At 55.1% G+C, this 4,208-nt stretch overlaps 1 long non-coding RNA gene across 2 annotated transcripts in view; it reads right to left on the reverse strand.

The window, feature by feature from the left end:
- The window catches only part of LOC121018829 (uncharacterized), a 6,031-nt gene extending 3,678 nt beyond the window's left edge, over positions 1-2,353 (reverse strand). For both annotated transcript variants that reach the window (XR_005785331.1, XR_005785330.1), the window contains exons 1-2: positions 2,059-2,353; positions 494-643 (exon numbers count right to left, since the gene is read on the reverse strand). This is a non-coding gene — a long non-coding RNA (uncharacterized LOC121018829). The remainder of the gene's footprint in view (positions 1-493; positions 644-2,058) is intronic.
- Between the last annotated feature and the right edge of the window lie 1,855 nt (positions 2,354-4,208).

Genomic DNA, 4,208 nt, shown 5'->3' on the forward strand with positions numbered 1-4,208 from the left:
GAGAGAGAGAGAGAGGGAGGGAGAAGGGGCCAGTAGGGGAGGGGCAGAGAAGGAGGGGCGAGCAGGGGAGGGGCAGAGAGGGAGGGAGAGAAGGAGAAACCCAGGCAGGGTCCTCACTGTCAGCACGTAGCCCCATGCAGGGCTCGGGCTCAGGAACTCTGAGTTCATGACCTGAGCTGAAATTAAGACCGACTGAGCCACCCTCCGGGCACCCCTGGGTTCTTTTTATTATACCCCTTGCTCCTGGCATCCGGTGGGTAGAGTCTGTGGATGGATGCTGGTGACCATTCTGAAGTGGCCTGGGTTGCCCCCCCCCCCCCCCCCAAGAGAAATACCCAGCTAGCATCACTGGTTCTAGGTTTAGAAACCCTGGCTTATTTTATTACCCTTATCATTGTGTTCACCCTTTGAAGGTTTCTGGTTTTTGTTGTTTATTTTTAGCAGAGAAAACAGCGCACGCTCACCGCACTTCCTACCTTCCTGATGTGCTGACCTCTCTGTCTCAGTTTACACATCTTGAAAATGGGGGCTAACCGCAGAAGCTGGAGGACCAAGTCGATGCCTGCAAATGACTTTGAGTCCGTCATATTTAGCGTTCAATTTATGTCGGTTACCGTTATTGTGCACAGCTGCGTCCCTCTCCCTGGCAAAAGAGCAGAAGAGGGACAAATAATTCTCGAATGAATGAATTCCAGGCCCCTTCCCTTGAGGCTGGTGCTTCCTTGCTTCTAAACCAGGGGTGTCAGAATGCCTCTCTAAACTCCCCCCCCTCCCCTGGGGGGGGGGCATGGTGAGAATTAAGTAATCTGACCTCTGGAAACTCCATTGGAAATGTGAGATGCTGTGTACAGAAGGCTCTGGCTCCTCTGGGGGAGCGGATTGGATGAGTGGGGAACACAGGTTTTCTCTGTCTCCACCAGTCCCCAAAAGGGAGGACCTGTTCCCCCAAAACGGCATGTTAAGTGGCTCTGAAGTTCACCCACTGCTGACCACCCCTGTCAATCCCCACAAAGAAACTGCTTCATCTCCAACTCTGCCTTTTATTCCCTGAGTGGTTTGGGCAAATCACGATACATCTCCGAGCCTCAGTTTGCTCATCTGTAATATGGGAATGTCAGCGTCCACACTGCAAGGATTCCGTAAGAATTCCGGGAGACAAGGAAGCTTGCAAACTGCCTAGCCCAAGTCTGTGGTCATGGCCAGCTTTTGGTTTTGGATAGCATTTGCCTGAGGTCACAGCCCGGAACAAACTGCTAGTGTAGAGCAGTGCGCAAGACCTTGTCTCACCGACGTTCTCCATTAATTGGAGGGGGGGTTTGTTCCCATAATCACCGAGTCTAGAAAGGAGGAAATGTTTTGCCCAAGGTCACAGGGCGGCTACGGCCATCTCTGAGATTTGAGTCCAAAACCAAACTTTCTGACTCTCATCTCAGATTTTTCCACCCCCTGGCTACTGGCTAGTTCTGTAACTCCAACCATCATTATTCTTAAAACTTGCAAGCTGTCCCACCCAACCCCAGGCAGATTTCTTTGAGGCATATTTCCACCCGAGCTTCTCATACTCTGTTTCCCCCCTCATGCCAGTCCCCATCTTGGGGGGTGGGCGGGAATCTAACTCTTTGAGCTAGGGGCAGGTAGGGGGTGAAATGAAAATTAAAAAAATATATATATATATTGGTGAAACTCAAAGGGCTTGCTATCCTGGTAAATTGAATCGAATGGAATTTTATTTTCAGGGGCTCTTTGCCCTTGGCAGTTGTGGGGGGTGGGGAGGAGGCCCGGGAAGTTGAGCTTTCCCTCGGATTTGGGGAAAGGGGACAGCTCCTGGGGTCCTTTTGGAAAGGCCCTCCCCTCATTTCCGGCGCCGCTGCCAGCCTTGGCTGGGCGCCTGGATCCTGTTGCTATGGCGACAGGAAGAGGCGGTGGCGGCGAAAAGCGATGCTGTGGAGAGAAGGAGGCTAGTGGGGGTGGGGTGGTGGCTTTGGAATGGGGATGGGGGCAGGGATGGGGGCTGGGGATGTGGTGGGGGAGGGGGCGCGGGTGGCCTCGATCTCTGACCTCCTTCATCCATCGGAGCCTGGCCCCTCTCCTGTTTTCCTCCAGCTTGCTTCTGATGCCTCCTCAGTCTCTCTCTGTCTCTCGTTCCCGGGGTCTCTCCCAGGCAGGCTCTCTCCACCTCTCTCTCTCTTCCCTTCTGCACCGGCTTTTCTGTGTCCAGGCATCTTCTGCCACTCAGAACCTTCTCCCCTCAATTTCTTTTATTATTCACTCTCTTGTCCGCTCTCTCTCTCTCCATTTTTCTCTCTCTAAATCATCCTGCTCTCTATTAAGACCTTGCCCCCACCCCCCAATTTCTCTCTCCCTTTCTCTGTTTCGTTCTCTCCCCCATCCTCAGTCTCTGTCTGTCTCTCCCCATCTGTCTCTCCTCCCCCTCTCTGGATGACTCTGTCCCTGTCTCTTCTTTCCTTCTGTTATCCCATCCTGACCCCCCCCCTCATCCTCTCCCTTACCCCATCCCCCATCTGTCCCCCAGTCTCTTGGTTTCTCTCTTTGTGTCTCTGTCTCTGTCCCCTTCTCTCTCTGGATATTTCTCTGTGTGTGTCTCTCTCTCCAACTTCCTTCTGCTACCAGCCGCTGCCTCCCCCAAATTTCTCCCTCCCCCATTTCTGTTTCACAGTCTCTGGGTTTCTCTCTTTCCGCTTCTCCTTGTCTCTCTGTGTCTCTCTCCCTCCCTCTCTGGGTCTCTCTCTCTCTTTTCCCTCAGCTTCCTTCTGCCACCCAGACCCTGCCCCCCAATCATTTCCCTCCCCCCACCTCCTCTCTGTGGCTCCCCCATCCCCAGCGGCTCCCCTCCCCCTCCCTCCCTCCTCCCTCCCTCTCTCGTCCTCCAGCTCCGCACTTTACCCAGCGACACGGGAACCAAATTGTCTCCTCACCTTTTTTTTTTTTTTTTCATCCCGACCCCCACTCCCTTGGGGCCCGAGCTAAGAGCGGCCCCTCAGCCTCCCCTCCCACCTCAACACCCCCCAACCAGGTCGGACGCCTGGGTCCCTCGCTGCTGGGGGAGGGGGAGCAGTGAGAACTGGGAGCCACCAGGGTTTTTCTGGGGGGGGTGCAGGCAGGGGGGCTCATCGTCCCCCTCCCCCGTGCATCGGAGAGTTGACCTATCGTTAACAGAGGTGAGACAGATCTTTTTATTAATCGGAGGTGGGTGGATGTACAAGGAAGGTTCTGTGACCCCCCTAATTCTGGAGGAAGGAGCCAGCCCCTTCAGAGGGAGAAGGGCTGGTGACCCCTGTCATATCCGGAAGCTTTAGAATTGGGGGTCCCCTGCTCCCTCCTCCTTTGCTGCCACTGACAGATGGACTAAAGGAAGAGTCCCTAAAACCAAACAGATTGCCCCTCAAATCGACAGAATGAAAAGATCTTCAAATCTTTTTTTGATGGGAGAATTTCCCTCACTTACCCCGTTTCCATCCCCTGCTGATCCTGGGTTGTGGGGGGCCCAGCTGGGGGAGGGGTACACTTCGGGGTCATGGGATCACTCCGGGGGGGGGGGGGAGGGAGTTTTTAGGGCAGTTGAGGTGGTGGTGCTGGTGGTGAGGGGCACAGATGGGGGCGAAGGAGCCAGTAGATAAGAAGAGGAAACTCGGCATCCATCTGGAGAGGAAGGAGGAAGGGGCGAGAACCAAGGACAGGGGCTGGGGGCCATGAGTGTCCAGTGGGCTGATGGAGGGGACGGTAGGGGCTTCGTGTGGGCAGCTGAGTGGAGGTGGGGGAGGGAACACTCGTGTGGGGCACTAGGCCCAGTTGCCATGGAGACACCCCCCATAGACAACCTTTTTCAGTAGCCCCTCCTAAGAGCAGACCCAGGCAGGGCCAGCTGATGGGGGTGGAAAAGGCCAAGGTCACCCTGATGCTAGGACCCAGGGTTTCTTCTGTTTTCTCCTGTTGGCTCCCAGGCTCTTAACTGTAACTGGGGGTTTGGGGAAGAAGTCTAGGAAACAGTGAGTGGTGGAAGGGGGTTAGGGTCGCTTGCCTGGAAGGGAGGGCTGGGGGTGTGGTGGTGGGCATGCTGTGCCTGGGGGGGGGGAACGAACAGACTTGGGGGTTGCAGAGTGGACAGTTATGTGTAACTAAAAGAGAGTTGTAGCCTCGTGGATGAAATTTTTCTAAGGCGTACTGACTATGTGGGGCGGGGGGGGGGG

This window comes from Herpailurus yagouaroundi, unplaced genomic scaffold (genome assembly GCF_014898765.1).
Source record: "Herpailurus yagouaroundi ecotype Mexico unplaced genomic scaffold, PumYag 220, whole genome shotgun sequence".
NCBI lineage: Eukaryota > Metazoa > Chordata > Mammalia > Carnivora > Felidae > Herpailurus > Herpailurus yagouaroundi.